Consider the following 15,730-nt stretch of genomic DNA (forward strand, 5'->3'; position numbering starts at 1 on the left):
CAGTGCTAATGACCATGCATATTTCAGTAATGAGCAGATAGACAGATAACCTTTGGTTGGAAGGTTCATCCAGAGGTCACCTTAGGCTCAGGGCCTGTTGTTCAGGCCTCACTCAGGGCCTGTTGTTCAGACCTTGGCACTTCAGGGACGAGGTTTAGTGATGGGCTTGACACTGCTGGGTGACTGGCTGGACTGGATGAGCTCAGAGGTGTTTTCCAGCAGAATGGATTCTATAATTGCAGGATTCTATCTGCTGCATTCAGCTAGCTCCATTACTTAGCAGCATTACTTTGGTCCAAAAGCCCCCTCTTGCTCAGCTCTTGTGGCCTAAGGCTTCAGCTCCTTCAGCTCCTGGTGCTGAGCTGCTCACGCTGAATGAGACGACTCAGAGAGAAGAACAGAGTTCATCCAATTCCTTCTGGGACACAGAGAGGGGAGGTGTGAAAACAGGAGCATTGTTTGGTGAGGCCACTTCTCTGTCCTTCACACCTTTCAGGGCTTTGAAGCAGCCAAGAGCTTTCTCCAGGAGTTCAATGAAGCAGCTGTTCCTGCTCCCAGGTCTGGCTCTTCCCAGTCTCTGACCTTGATTGGTTTTGTCCCTCTTGCTGTGCCCTGTGTTCCCCCAGGGCTCGGTGGCTGCTGCCCAGGACTGTGGGACTGGCACAGATCAAGGGGTCGAGCCCCTCCTTTCTGTGCCCTTGGAGCTGCCTGGTCACAGCAGCCTTTTCCATCTGGAAGCTCCACATGGAGAGGGAGTCTCCAGCTCTGTTCCTGGCGCAAGGTGCAGGAGCCCAGGGCTGCCATCTCAAGTCCCTGTTGGCACTGAGGGCTCCCAGGTGCCTCAGGCTGCTGTGCCACCACTGCACAGGGAGGGAAGCATGGCAGAGGCTGCACTGAAAGTCAGCTCCATGTGCTGCTCTTGGTACTGCCGGTGGTGCTGGTGTTGCTGGTGCTGCTGGTGCTGGTGCTGCTGCCAGTGGTGCTGGTGCTGGTGCAGGTGATGCTGGTGCTGCTGGTGATGCTGGTGCTGTTGCTACTGTTGCTGCTGGTACTGGTGCAGGTGCTGCTTGCAATGCTGGTGCTGGTGCTGCTGCTGGTGGTGCTGGAGCTGCTGCTGCTGCTGCTGGTGCTGCTGGCACTGCTGGTGCTGCTGCCACTGTTGCTGCTGCTGTTGCTGCTGCTGAAACTGCTGGTGCTGCTGCTGCTGGTGCTGGTACTGCTGGTGCTGCTGGTGCTGGTGCTGCTGATGCTGGTGGTGATGCTGGTATTGCTGCTGCTGCTGCTGGCACTGCTGGTGCTGGTGCTGCTGGTGCTGCTGGTGCTGGTGGTGCTGCTGTTGGTGCTGCTGGTGCTGCTTGTGATACTGCTGGCACTCCTGGTGGTGGCAGCACTGCTGGTGCTGCTGGTGTTGCTGCTGGTCGTGCTGCTGGTGCTGCTCCTGGTGCTGCTGGTGCTGCTCCAGGTGCTGGTACTGCTGCTGTTGGTGCTGCTGGTGCTGGTGATGCTGGTGATGCTGGTGCTGGTGCTGCTGGTGCTGCTGCTGGTGCTGCTGGTGCTGCTGGTGCTGCTGCCACTGTTGCTGCTGCTGTTGCTGCTGCTGAAACTGCTGGTGGTGCTGCTGCTGTTGTTGTGGCTGCTGGTACTGCTGCTGGTGCTGCTGGCACTGCTGATGCTGTTGGTGCTGCTGGTGCTGGTGCTGCTGATGCTGGTGGTGATGCTGGTACTGCTGCTGCTGCTGCTCTTGCTAGTGGTGGTGGTGGTAGTGCTGAAACTGCTGCTGCTGCTGGTGGTGCTGGCACTGCTGGTGCTGGTGCTGCTGGCACTGCTGGTGCTGGTGGTGCTGGTGGTGATGCTGGTGCTGGTGGCATTGCTGGTGCTGCTGCCACTGTTGCTGCTGCTGTTGCTGCTGCTGAAACTGATGGTGCTGGTGGGGCTGGTGCTGGTGCTCTGGTTGCTGCTGTTGTTGCGGCTGCTGGTACTCCTGCTACTGCTGGTGGTGCTGCTGGTGGTGGTGGTGCTGCTGCTGCTGGTGATGCGGGTGTTGCTGGTGGTGCTGCTGCTGAAACTGCTGGTGCTGCTGCTGGTGGTGCTGGTGCTGCTGGCACTGCTGGTGCTGCTGGTGCTGGTGCTGTTGATGTTGGCGGTGATGCTGGTACTGCTGCTGCTGCTGCTGGTACTGCTGCTGGTGCTGGTGCTGCTGCTGCCGCTGGTACTGCTGGTGGTAGTAGTGCTGCTGGTGCTGCCGCTGCTGCTGCTGGTGCTGCTGGCACTGCTGGCACTGCTGGTGCTGGTGCTGCTGGTGCTTCTGGTGCTGGTACTGCTGGTGCTGGTACTGCTGGTGCTGGTGCTGCTGCTGTTGCTGCTGCTGAAACTCTTGGTGCTGCTGCTGCTGGTGCTGGTGCTGGTGCTGGTGCTGGTGCTGCTGCGATCATTTTTCCAGCACTGCCCCAGACTGAGGGATCAGATCCAGGCACTGCTGCTGCTCCCTCGGGACCAGCCCCAGTTTGGTTGTTGCTGTCAGTGCCAGCAGAAGCCGTGGCTGGAGCAGTGGGTGCTGACAGTGCCCAAAGGCCCGGGGCTGGAGGGGTCCCTGGGCTGGGGCTGGGAGGGAACTGCCCCTTGTTCTTCCTCTGCCTCACGCAGAGCTGGGCCAGGCACAAGTGGGGCAGCAGAGCCAACAGGGAGCCTGCGAGTCTCTTCCAGCCGTGCCTGCTCAGAGTTTGGCCTTGGAGCTTCAGGTGGGCAAAGGCAGCTGCTCTGCTCCCTCTGCGTGTTCCCGTGTTCAGCAGTGCTGCTCCATCAGTCTGTGCCCAGCAACGGGGAAAAGCCTCAGCCCTGCAGGGCCAGGAGCTGCCGGGCTCTGCCTGAGCAGCTCAGCCAGCGGGAAGGGAGCTGCTCCACATGGGAACCAAGAGCAAAGGACACCTCTTTTTCATAGCATGATTTCTGTTTTAAGGGGAAAAATGTGGAAAATAAAAGATAAAATCTTCTATAAAATGTGAAAGATAAAAAGTGTGCAGTGAAAAATCTTCTATAACTTTGAATTAAGGTGTAATTGGTCTTTTGAAACATAAAACTCAGTTATGTACTTTATAAACATGCTGATGGCATGATGCATCTTACCGGCCTCAGGAACGTTTTAGAAAAAGATTTTGGGGTTTGATTCCAATATTGTTCTTTTAAATTGTGGTGAAATTGGAGTGAAGCAAGAAGAAACTGCTTTGCGCCTTGCCAGCTCCAAGCAGCACTGGGAATCTAAACTCTATCAAACCCCAAATCCTTTAGAAGATGCCCTTCCTTCTCACCCTGTGAATGAGCTGCGCATTCCCTTTCAAACATTCAGGGGTTTCTTAAAGATGCAAAGTCACACTTACAGCTTTTTGTGCTGGTTTGGAAGTGCAGAAGGGCGATTCTTCATTCATCAGCTCCAGACTGCACTGCCTCAGGAACCAGCAGTGGCATTTCTAGAGGAGGAAAAGAGTGCAATTGCACAATTCCAGCCAAAAAGAAAGGAAGAGTGGGACATAGAAAACATCCTGTGCAGATGCAGGCATTCAGCTGGGACTGTGGAGAGTTTGGCTTCTTGCCAATTGGATGTGTGTCCCTAACAGCAATCTCTTGGCCTGCAGGAGAGTCTCACTCACCTGCAAAAGCAGAAAGCTCAGGCGGTGTGCTGGGAACGGGCTCGTGTGATGCAAAGCTGTCAGAGCAATGTGAGGGCAGAGTGAGCCCAGCTGTGCCTGGGGCTGAGCCCAGCAGAGCCCTGGCAGAGCCCAGAGCAGCCTCAGCATCCACAGAGCCCGGCTGCAAGGAGAGAAACCAGAAACCGCCTGTCAGCTGCAGGCTCCTGTCCCCTTGTCCCAGCCACCCGCGGTACCCAGGCCATGCTGGCCGTGCTCAGAGCCGGGCCCAAAGCTGCCCATCACTGCTGCCTCTGGGAGCAGAGCAGGAGGGCAGGACATGTGCCCAGCCTGCAGCCAGCCACGGCAGATCCAGCCCCTCAGCAGCTGCCCAGAGACAAAAAGCAGCTTGGCAGCCAACTGAAGAATTGGTTGCATCCAGCCCAGCCAAGGGGGGAACCTTTGGTGCTGGCCAGGCTGTGCCATGCCCAGATCTGGGAGCATCCCCTGGCTGTGGACTCACCTGCAAATTGGGCGTGGAGCGAGTCTTTGAAGAAGACATGCCAGAATTGAAATCCATCATCTTCAGCTGGCCAGATGGAGGAAGAGATTGCCATCCCTGAGGTTGCCCTTGATGTCTCCAGCAGCAGCCCCACCTGGTAACAGCTTCTCCAGGGGCTCCTTCTCCTTGCCTACGGGCCAGACCAGGCTGTCAGTGCTCTGTCCAGGGTCCCAGCCATCAGTGATCCAGACAAGCAAAACCAGGGGGAATGGTGGCCACCAGTGCTTGCCACACCAGGTGTCCAGCTCAGCTCCAGCCCAAGAGCTGTGTGTTCCCTTCTGATGAGCCCTGCTCAGAGCTACAGGCAGGACAAAAACAGCCTGGTTTGCTTTGCCCCCGATTGCCAAGAAATGTGTGGAGCTGTTACCTGCCAGGCCCCTGGATCCAACTGTGCATGTGGATCTCTCCCATCTCCTAGGGCAGATGAACACCCTGCATCCAAGGATGGCGGAAAACGTCTTCTAAGGATGGCCTGTCCAAGGGTTGCATGGACAAACACCTCTTAATAATATCTTGGCATTCTGAAGAGAGAAACCAGGAATCAGCAGTCAGTTGGAGAAGTTGCCGCCCCCTTCCAGTGCCCAGGCCATGCTGGGTGTGCCCAGAGCTGGGCCTAAACTTCCCCATGGATTCACTGTTTGCAGGAGAGCAGGACATGTGCCACCTCCTCAGCAGCTGCCAGAGCAGGATGCTCATGAGCCCGCTGCTGTCTCCCAAGCCCGGTGTTCCTCCTGTGCCCAGAGATGAGGATTCACCTTGGGAGAGCCGTCGTGGGAACAAGATCCGTCCCCAGATCATCTGCTGGCCCCTCATGAATGGGTGCTTCCCTATGACCAGCTGGTATAGCAGGAGGCCCAGGGACCAGATTGTTGCTGCCTGGCCATGGTAGCGTTGCTGGTGGATCCACTCAGGTGGGCTGTAGGACAGGGTTCCTGTGGAACACAGATGGAGCTCATCAGGGAGATGCTGCTGCTCCCAGAGCCTCGCCCCAGCATCCCTGGGCTGCCCCAGCGGCACACGGGGTGACCCACTGCCCTCTCGCCAGCACCTGGGACTTGGCTACAAACCCAGGGCTGGAAAAGAAGCTACTGCTGCTGGAAGAGGGCAGCAGAAGCACTGGGGAGGCCCAACCATGATAAGCAAATAAAAACCCACCCCATGGTAGAGAAAAACACACTCTCCTCCCTGCCTGCATGGCCTCCAAAAAATTGTTAATAAGCCAAGGCAAACGTGGGGAGCAGAGGAGTTCAAGCCCTTCCTTGCTGACGCACCAAACACTCTGGAGCATGGGGTCAGACCCCTGCCCTCTGCTACCCCCATGGGGGTTTTTGTCAGGCTGGCTGTCCCAGCCCCAGACCAGGGCACAGTGGGTGCTGAAGGCTGTTGGCAGGGCTGGGAGCTGGCCCCCCTCACACCCCCATTCAAATCAATTTGGCTCAAGCATTAATCCCATCCTGGCAGCAACACGGGGAATCCCTGGTGCCACACCCAGGCTGGGCCATGAGATGGCCAGGAGCATCCCCTGCCAGGGCTCACCTGCAAACTGGGTGTAGGCTGTGTCTTGCAGGAAGGCGCCACAGCCAAAGTCGATCAATTTCAGCTGCCCTGTGGCCAGGTCGAGCAGGATGTTCTCCGGTTTTATGTCCCTGTGCAGGACCCCGCAGCTGGTGCAGTGCTGCACGGCCTCCAGCAGCTGCCTAAACAGCCCCCGCGCCTCCTCCTCCGGCAGGAACCTCCGCTCCGCCAGCAAATGCGAGAGGTCCTGGCACCGCTCTGGACGCTCCAACACTAACACGAAGCTGTCGGGGAGCTCAAGCCACTCCAGCAGCTGAATGACTGCAGCACAGCCAGAGGACACCCTGTCCAGCAGCACGATCTCCAGGGGAGCACGGGTGCCGTCGGGCTGCGGGAGGAGCACGGTGCTGTCAGTGGGGCTGAGGCCATGCCAGGGCTCTGGGACCCCTCAGCCAGCCCGGGATGCTCTGCACACCTCGCTCACCCCACACCCGCTCTCCCCGCAGGGCTCTCGGCGGCTCCCACCCTGCCGGGCCCCGGCTCATCCCTGCCCGGCACGCCCCGGCTTCTGCCGCTGGCCCCGCTCACTCACCAGCTCGCCCCAGAGCCGGACGCGATCCCGCAGCACACATTTGATGGCCACCTGTGAGCAAGGAGCAGCAGAGGGTTGAGCTCGCTGCCCGCCCCGCCGCGCCCCGGCCATCTCCTCCGCCCCCTCCTCCTCCTCCTCCTCCTCCTCTGCCCACCGCTCACCGGGGCACCGTCCAAGAGTCGCGTGGCCGCGAAGACGCTGCCGAAGCCGCCGCGCCCCAGCAGCGGGCCCAGCTTGTAGCGCTGCTGCAGGGCCTCCTGCGCCTTCCCTGGCGGCGAGTCGCGGCCATCAGCGCTCGGCCCGGGGCCAGGAACGGCCCCCGAGCGCTCCCCGACCTCCCCGGGCCGGGCATCCGCAGGCGTTCCCTCATTGGAACGCGGCAGCGGCGGCTCGGGGCCAGCGGCCGCGCTGCTGAGCGGCGGAGCTCGGGCCGGGGAAGCCGCAGCGGAGGCGGCGGCAGCGGCCGCGCCGCCTGTGTCCTCCGCGGGCCCCGGGAGGAGCCGTGGCCGGGGGCAGGGCCGGGGCCGGGGTTGGGGCCGGGGCCGGGGTCTGGACCGGAGCCTGCGTCGGGGCCGGGGCCGGGATCGGGCCAGGCGGAGCCAAAGGGCAGCGATTCCGCCCCAGCCCCAGGCAATGATGCCCGCCCAGCAGCGCCAGCGCCAGCACAGCCAGAGCCGGGCGGAGGCGAGACCACGGCGGGACGGCCGCGGACGGGGCCGGGGCCGGGGCAGCCCCGCAAGGGCCCGTGGGCGGGGCCGGGGGCGGGCCGGGGGCATGGCCCGGGCGGGCACAGGGAGAGGGAACCTGGAAGAGAAGGGGACGCAGGAAAAGGGAGACCCGGAGGGAATGTGGGACTGTGGGAAAGGGAGAGGAGAAACAGAAAAGCAATAAATTTGATGCTTTCGCTGCTGCTGCTGCTGCTGCTGCCGCCGCTGCTGCCGCTGCCGCTGCTGCTGCCGCTGCAACTGAAGCACCGGGACCGTTTGTCCCCGTGTCCGTTTGTCCGTTGCCCGCTCGGCCCCGCCCCGAGCCCCGCGCTCCCCGGGCAGCCCCTGAGCCTGGCCAAACACGGGAACTTTGCCGTGTTGAGCCAAGAGCCAGAGTCTTGACTCCTGCACAGGGGCACAGGAATGCCCTTGGTTGCTGCTGTGCCTCGTCCCTGCTGAGGGTCAGACACCATCTGACCACATTCCCTGAATGCAGAATTTGTACCTGACCCAAGCACTGCACTTGTGTCTCCAGCATTGCTTTCCAAGTAAAACAGCGGAAGGCAAACTGCGTATAGCTCATGGTATTTTACAGTGTCTAAAACTTGCCAAGTCTCAGATCTTAGAGGTGAGATCCATTTGGAATGAATGGGATGGAGAAAGTGCAAGATGGAAAAGAGAAACATAAAAATAAATAGGGAAAAACATATTGGTTGTTTCTTTTCATTTTATTTTCATTTCATAAAGAAGTGGTTTCAATTTTCCCAGAATCTTCTCCACAGTCCTTTCTGTTCTTTCCAAAAACCTGTCCTGGAGAAGAAGGCACAGCTCCTGTCACAAGATGTGCCCCCACCTGCAGCTTCTCTTGGCTTCCCACACAGTGACTGCAGCACAACTCTTGCAGCAGAGCAGGACAAATGTTTGAAGAACTTGACAACTTGTTCTTTCTTTTCCTTGTGGACAGTGCAGTTGTGCCATTGGTAAGGTTTTCACTGTTACTCTTCTAGCCAAAGAAAACATGATGAGGTACCAGGAATTGTTGGGGAATACATGCCTGGCTGAATGTGGAGAAAGAATCTCCAGAGCCTGCAGCCAGAAGTGGAGAGCTAATCATTCCAATAGCCCCATGGACATCTTGAAAGTGATCTGGAACATGAAGATGGGCTGACAGAGGGAGTTTGTTTCTGTGTTCAGTTTAGATGATTCTACATCTTTTGCACTGGTAGAAATCAAGAGCACAATCAGTTGATGATAAGCATCAGAACATGATAAGCTGGACCTCTCAGTGGATGAGAGAAAGACTGTGAAAAGGAGAAATGCAGGGAATGACTTGGTAAACTTTGTATATAAGAAGGCACATTTTTTCCTAATAATTCCCAATTCATTCCCTTTGCTTCTATCCTTTTAAAAAGGCCAATTGCATCTCAGATTCCCCATGAAATGAGAACCCTGAGCTTGTGGGACTGCCTGAAAGGTGCCCTGTTCCTTTTTCTTCTGCTGCTCAGAAGAAACAATGAATTGAGTTGGGAAGTTCTGGTATTTCTTTCTCCTGCTGGATTTCTTCATTTTATTTGCCACTGCAGAGGCAATTTCTGTGATGGCCTCTGTCAGTTGATTCTATTTCAGCAGCAGCAGCAGCAGCAACAGGGCTGTGTTTGAGCACTGCAAATGTGACCTGTGTGGCTTTAATTCTCCTTGACTTTGTGCTCAGGGAGTTGGGAGCATTTTGATCTCTACTGATCATGATGCCGGAAACAAAAATCCTGAGTTCCCTGTAACAAAAGCACAGTGGGTAGCACTGATTGAAAGAGGCAATTGCAGTTGTATTACTAAAATTCAAGTGGCAAGCAGAAGAGGGGCAAGAGCAGCTTGGATCTACAACTGCCAAGGCAAATGTAGATTAAATAATTTTGTGGGACTTTTCTGGAATTTTGTGGGATTTGAGAAAATTTAAATAATTTTGTGGGATTTTTGTGGAACTTTGTGGGATTTTTGTGGATTAAGTGAAATTTGCAGAGATTGTGTGGGATATTTCTGGAATTTGGTGGGGTTTTGAGAAGATTTAGGCAATTTTGAGGGATTTTTCGTGATTTTTTTGGGATATTGAGAGAATATTGTTGGATGCTTCTGGATTTTTTTTTTTAATGTTGTGGAAATTGCAACAGATTATGTGGGATATTTCTGGAATTTGGAAGGTTTTTGAGAAAATTTAAATAATTTTGTGGGATTTTTCTGGAATTTGGTGGGAATTTTCTGGAACTTGGTGGGATTTTTTTGAATTTTGTGTGATTTTGCTGGAATTCTGTGGGGTTTTGATGAAATTTAAATAATTTTGTGGGATTTTTCTTGAATTTTGAGGTATTTTTCTGCAATTTTGTGGGATTATTTTTAGAATGTTGTGAAATGTTTTGAAATTTTGTGGGATTTTGAGGAGACAATGAATTTTGAAAATTTTTTCTTAGATTTTGAGAAATTTTGTGGAGATTTTGTGGGGTGTTTCTGGAATTTGGTGGGGTTTGGAGACGATTTTGGGGAATTTTGTGGGATTTTGAGAAAATTTAAAGAATTTTGTGGGACTATTGTGGAATTCTGTAGGGTTTTGGGAAGATTGAGGGAATTTTGTGGGATGTTTCTGGAATTTTCTGGGATATTTTTGGAATGTTGTAGAATTTTCTGGAATTTTGTGGCATTTTGAGGAGACTTGAAGAATTTTGAGTGATTTTTCTAGATTTTGTGTAAATTTGTAATTATTTTGTTGGATGTTTCTGGAACTTTGTTAGATGTTTCTGAAATATTTGTGGATTTTTGTGGGATTTTTCTGGAATTTTGTAGGATTTTGAGAAGACTTGAGTAATTTTGAAAGTTTTTTCTTAGATTGTGTGGAAATTTGTGAAGATTTTTTGGGACTTTTGAGGAATTTTGTGGGATATTGAGGAGACTTGAAGAATTTTGAGGCATTTTTCTTAAATTGTGTAAAAATTTGTAAAGATTTTGTGGGATGTTTTTGGAATTTGGTAGGGTTTTGAGAAGTTTTAATGCATTTTGTGAGACGTTTGTGGAATTTTGTGGGATTTTTCTGGAATTTTCTTGGATATGGAGGACACTTAATGAATATTGAGGGATTTTTCTTAGATTTTGTAGAAATCTGTGGAGATTTTGTGGGATGTTTCTGGAATTTGGTAAGGTTTTGAGAAGATTTAGGGAATTTTATGGTATGTTTGTGGGAATTTTATGGGATTTTTATGGAATCATGTGGAATGTTTCCTGAATTTTGTGGGATTTTGCGGAAATTTTCTTGGACATGTCTAGAATTTTGTAAGATTTTTCTGGAATTCTGTGGCATTTTGAGAAAATTTAAATAATTTTGTGGCATTTTTCTGGTATTTTGTAGCATTTTTTTGGAATGTTGTGGAATTTTCTGAGATTTTGTGGGATTTTGAGAAGACTTGAGTAGTTTTGAAAGATTTTTCTTGGATTGTGTGGAAACGTGGAGATTTTGTGGGATGTTTCTTGAATTTGGTGGGGTTTTGAGAAGATTTAGGGAATTTTGAGGGATTTTTTTCGCAATTTCATGATGCTTTTCTGGAATTTTGTGGGCTTTTGAGAAAATGTAAAAAATTCTGAGGGATGTTTCTGGAATTTTGTGCGATTTTTTTTTTAATGTTGTGGAATTTTCTGGAATTTGGTGAGATTTTGAAGAGACTTGAAGAATTTTGAGGAGTTTTTCTTCGATTGTGTGAAAATTTGTGGAGATTTTGTGGGATGTTTCTGGAATTTGGTAGGGTTTTGAGAAGATTTTTCTAGAGTTTTGCTGGATTTTTTTTTAAATCTGTGGGATTTTTCTGGAATTTTCAGGGATTTTCAGTAAATTTTCCTGGGCATTTAAAGAATTCTGTGAAATTTTTCTGGAATTCTGTGGCATTTTGAGAAAATTTAAATAATTTTGTGGCATTTTTCTGGAGTTTTGTAGGATTTTTTTGGAATGTTGTGGAATTTTCTGAGATTTTGTGGGATTTTGAGAAGACTTGAGTAATTTTGTAAGATTTTTCTTAGATTGTGTGGAAACTTTTGGAGATTTTGTGGGATGTTTCTGGAATTTGGTAGGGTTTTTAGAAGATTGTCCTGGGTTGATTATGATGTTAAAGTGTATCCCCATTCTTCCACCCAACCCAGACACCGGTTTTGTATTCTTAAAATTTCATCTAAGAGTAAAAGTGAGTGGAAAAGAAGCACCGAGTCTGTTATCAGAGACTGTACTTGCTCCCCCCCCCGCATCGGGAGTTTTGACTACAGCACAGACAGACAACAAGAGACAGATCGCCTTGGCTTTCCAGCCAGCCGGAGCAGAGAGGTCTTCCTGGACTGTTTTCTTTCCCTTTTTCTGAAACGAATCGAACCTGCTCTGGACTGGGGACTCGGGGGAGCACCGGGAGCTTGCACCCGTGGACTACCGGGAGCCCAGCCTGGGCAGCGGCATTGTCCAGCCCGAGCAGATGGCGGCCCGGCTCCCGCCTCGGTTTCTGCCCGGCTGGCTCGATCAGCCTGGCTGCCGTCCGCCTGCAGGCTTCAGCGGGGCCGGCCGGGGCCGAGCGGGAAGGAAGCCGCCGTCGGAGCGAAAGCCTCCGAGAGAGAGCCGGCGAGAAAGCTTCCTCGCAAAGGGAAGGGGCCGAGCCTCAAGCCGCTGGTGGCCCCGTCGGCCCGCTCCTCAGCCCCCGCAGGCGTTGTCGCCGTGCCGAGCGGCCGGCCGCTTGGGGAGCCGCCTGGGGCGTGGGCGGGGAGGGGGCGATGGCGGCGGCCCCAACCATCGCCCAGCAGGCGGGCGGGGAAAAGCCCGGAAGGCGGCGCCGCGGGAGCCGGCGGGGGAGGGCGGTTCCGTGCCGGGTCCGCACGTCTCGGCAGCGAGCCCCCGCAGGCGGGCCCGGGGCCAAAGACCTCCGCGGACCGCCGAAGAGTCGGCCTGTGCAAGCGGCCGCCCGCTCGCCGCCTCTGCCGGCGATTCGAGTCGAGTCACGCCGGCGGGCGGCGGCTTCCAGCCGCGTCCCACCGCACGGTTCCGCCTGCTTCCTTTCCCCCGCTGTCCGCCCCGAGGTCCCGCTTGCTGGCTGGTGCCGTGTCTGCTCCCCGCGGGGTGGGGACGTCCCGATGCCGGCCTGTGCAAGCGGCCGCCCGCTCGCCGCCTCTACCGGCGACTCGAGTCGAGTCACTATGACTCTTAACAGAGGTAAGTATGCATTACTAACTGGGCTTAGCCGCGGAAATCAGACCTCCTCGTGGTCCCGCTGGATACCTGCAAGGGTAACTAGCTGATTTCTGCCCCAGTGTGAGTGAGGTTGTGTTTTTCACTGCCTCCCTGCCTTTGGACTCGCCACCCAAAGTGCAGTTTCACGATTTTGCGTCGAAAAATTATCGGCAGAAGCTCCTTAAAAGCTCCCTGCCTGAAACCGAGCCCGCCGGTAAAGTTGGGCAAAGCTGACAGCGCTTGAGGGGGTGCTGTTAGTCAATATTCCCTCAATTGGACTTACTTTTAATTTGAAACGGCACCACGGTAAAGGCTTTAAAGCTACTCCGTGTGTCCACGGCGACTCAAACTAATTTTAATGACTGGGATATAAAATCGCCATAAAAACCAAATTTTAAACCCTCAGAATTGGGAAGGGAGGTTTGGAAAAGTTTAAAACTGGAGTTCTACAACTCGATGCATTGTGCCGAAGAATGTAATGGCCATTGTGTGGGGCGGGAGGGGTTGGAGGAATACCCTGATGTGCACTGTGATGATACAATGACTTGCTTATCTCTAGATGATAACGGGATTGATAAGAGCCAGGAAAGGATTACCACACCCCCACCCACCCAGGAAGAAGCAGCCGTTTTATCAGAGCCAGAGGAAAGCACTATTCAACCACCAAACAATGGGGAATCAGAAGACTGCCCTGTCATATCAGTTCCAGATAAGAATCCACCCTGCCCGCGCTGTGGTATTAAAATGAATCAAATGCTTGAATTAACTGAACATTTACTCAGAGCACATGGAATTAGAGAATGCAAATTTAAATGCAGCAAATGTGATTTGGAAAATACAAATTTTCACAGCATTGCCTGCCACTATCCAAAATGCAAAGGTAAAATAAAAGAACCATCCCCAGGAAAATGGCCCTGCAATGTATGCCAGATGAGTTTTCAAACTAAAATTGGACTGGGACAACATAAAAGAATTGCACATCCAGCAGTCAGACACCAGGAGAGGCTAGAAGCCATGAGACCAAAAGAAACATCAGCAAGAGGAGCCCACAAGAAATGCTGGAGTGAAGAGGAGGAAAATCTACTGATCCAACTAATAAAACAATATGAGGGTAATAAAAACATTAATAAACTGATTGCTGAACACATCCCATCCAAAACTTCAAAACAAATCCGTGACAAGAGACGCTGTCTGATGTTAAAACAACAAGCCTCAATTGGATTACAAACTAACAGAAAAACAGAAGAGCAGCCATAGGAAAAAATTCAAAAGCCATCAAAGCGTAAAGAAACCACAATAAATCAGTTGAAAAAGCACAAGGAAGAGATTATCCCATCAAAGATCAGCGATGGCGCCTTCATTGTGTACCAGGAAGCCTTCCAAGAAATTCTCAAAAAGAAAAATAAGAATCCAGCCCACACCATTAGTGAAATAACCAAAGACTGCATGAAGGTATTTAAAGGGATGCACAGCCGGGAAAAGAACACCAGAAAACCAAAACAGGGTCACTCGCAGGCTAAGAAGAGACAAGCAGAAAATGGACGAGCAAGAGAGATATTAAAAAGGGACAGTATCTAAGATTCCAAAAACTATTTTACACAGATAGAGGGAAACTGGCCCACATCATCCTTGATGATGTGGAGGGGTTAAAGTGCCAAATTCCAGCTGACAAGATCAGCTCAGCATTCTGTGAAAGATGGGAAATACCCAGCAATTTCAAAGGCTTTGGAGATTTTGAAGCAGAGGGAACAACTGACAACACTAAGTTCCTGCCATTGATAACTGCCAAGGAGATTGAGAAGAACATCAAAGAGATGGCCAAAACATCGGCTCCAGGCCCAGATGACATCACCCTGGGGGATCTGTGCAAAGCAGATCCAAAATTCTCATTACTGACAGAGATTTTTAATCTCTGGCTAATATCCGGAACAGTTCCTGACCAAGTGAAGAACTGCCGCACGGTCCTGCTTCCAAAATCGGACTGGCCAGACCATCTGAAGGACATCAACAACTGGAGGCCTATCACCGTCGGCTCAACGGTGTTGAGTCTATTCTCCAGAGTCCTGACAGCGCGTCTGAGCAAGGCTTGCCCCATCAATCCTCGTCAAAAAGGATTCACAAGGGCACCGGGATGTTCCGAGAATCTCCAGCTCCTGCAACTGTTGCTGAAGACCGCAAAGAGGGAGCACAACGAGATTGCAGTTGTTTTTGTGGACATTGCCAAAGCCTTTAATACAGTGAGTCACCAGCATATTATAGAGGGCCTAAGGCAGAGGAAAGTGGACGAGCACATCATTAATCTCATCCAAAGCATGTATATTAACACCTCTACATGCATTAAGACCAAGGATGAGACATCAGCTCCTATTAATATACTAAAGGGAGTCAAACAGGGGGACCCTATGTCCCCACTGCTCTTTAACCTCACGCTGGACCCTCTACTGTGTAAATTAGAAAAGGAAGGGCAGGGATATAAATGTGAGGGTGCCAACATAACAGCTATGGCTTTTGCGGATGATTTAGTGTTACAGAGCAACTCCTGGGAGGGGATGATGCATAACATCAAGATCCTTGAGACATTTTGTGACATCACCGGTCTCAAGACACAGGGGGAGAAATGCCACGGCTTTTACATCAAGCCAACTAAGGACTCTTATACCATTAATGATTGCCCCCCATGGACTGTGAATAACACACCCCTCAATATGATACCCCCAGGAGAATCAGAGAAATACCTTGGGCTACAAGCGGACCCCTGGGTTGGCATTGCCCAGGCTGAACTGTTAACAAAAATCAACACCTGGCTGCAAAGGATAGGGAGAACACACCTAAAACCACTGCAAAAAATAGATCTGTTAAAAGTTTACACCGTCCCCGGATTATATTACATCGCTGACCACACAGACACACCATTTGTGCTCCTCAAATCCATTGATCAAGCGGTACGGACGAAGGTAAAAGAGTGGCTTCATTTACCAGCTTGCACTTGTGACACTTTGCTGTACTCAAGCACAAGGGATGGGGGCTTAGGAATCTCTCGGTTAGAGGATCTTATCCCCAGCATCCAGGCCAGGAGACTGTACAGACTGGCTCAATCAAAGGATGAAATTCTTAAAGAACTCCTAAAGGGAGAAGGTGCAGGTCTCAGACATAAAAAACTGTGGGTTAAAGCTGGAGGTGATAAAACGAAGATTCCATCAATCTGGACAACCAAACCAACGGTTGCAGTACAAGCACCTACAAGTGAAATTCTATCTGAATGGGAAGCTCCGACCACAAAACTTAAATACCCCAAACCGTGCAACTTGAGGAAAAAGGAATTTGAAAAGTGGAAACAGCTAGTGTCCCAGGGCCGAGGAATAACACACTTTGAGAATGATTCCATCAGTAATGCCTGGCTTACATCCTACAGGGCCATACACCACAGGAAATTAATAACAGCTCTTCAATTCCGTGCCAACGTATATCCCACCCGTGAATTTTTAGCAAGAGGAA

The 15,730-nt window shown here is 51.8% G+C and overlaps 2 pseudogenes; both read right to left on the reverse strand.

The window, feature by feature from the left end:
• The window catches only part of LOC131589891 (zinc finger protein 850-like), a 480,942-nt pseudogene that overhangs the window by 301,034 nt on the left and 164,178 nt on the right, over positions 1-15,730 (reverse strand).
• LOC131589771 (serine/threonine-protein kinase pim-1-like) lies at positions 4,546-8,740 on the reverse strand (annotated as a pseudogene).

The sequence above is a fragment of the Poecile atricapillus genome, chromosome 30, assembly GCF_030490865.1.
Source record: "Poecile atricapillus isolate bPoeAtr1 chromosome 30, bPoeAtr1.hap1, whole genome shotgun sequence".
In the NCBI taxonomy this organism is placed as follows: Eukaryota; Metazoa; Chordata; class Aves; order Passeriformes; family Paridae; genus Poecile; species Poecile atricapillus.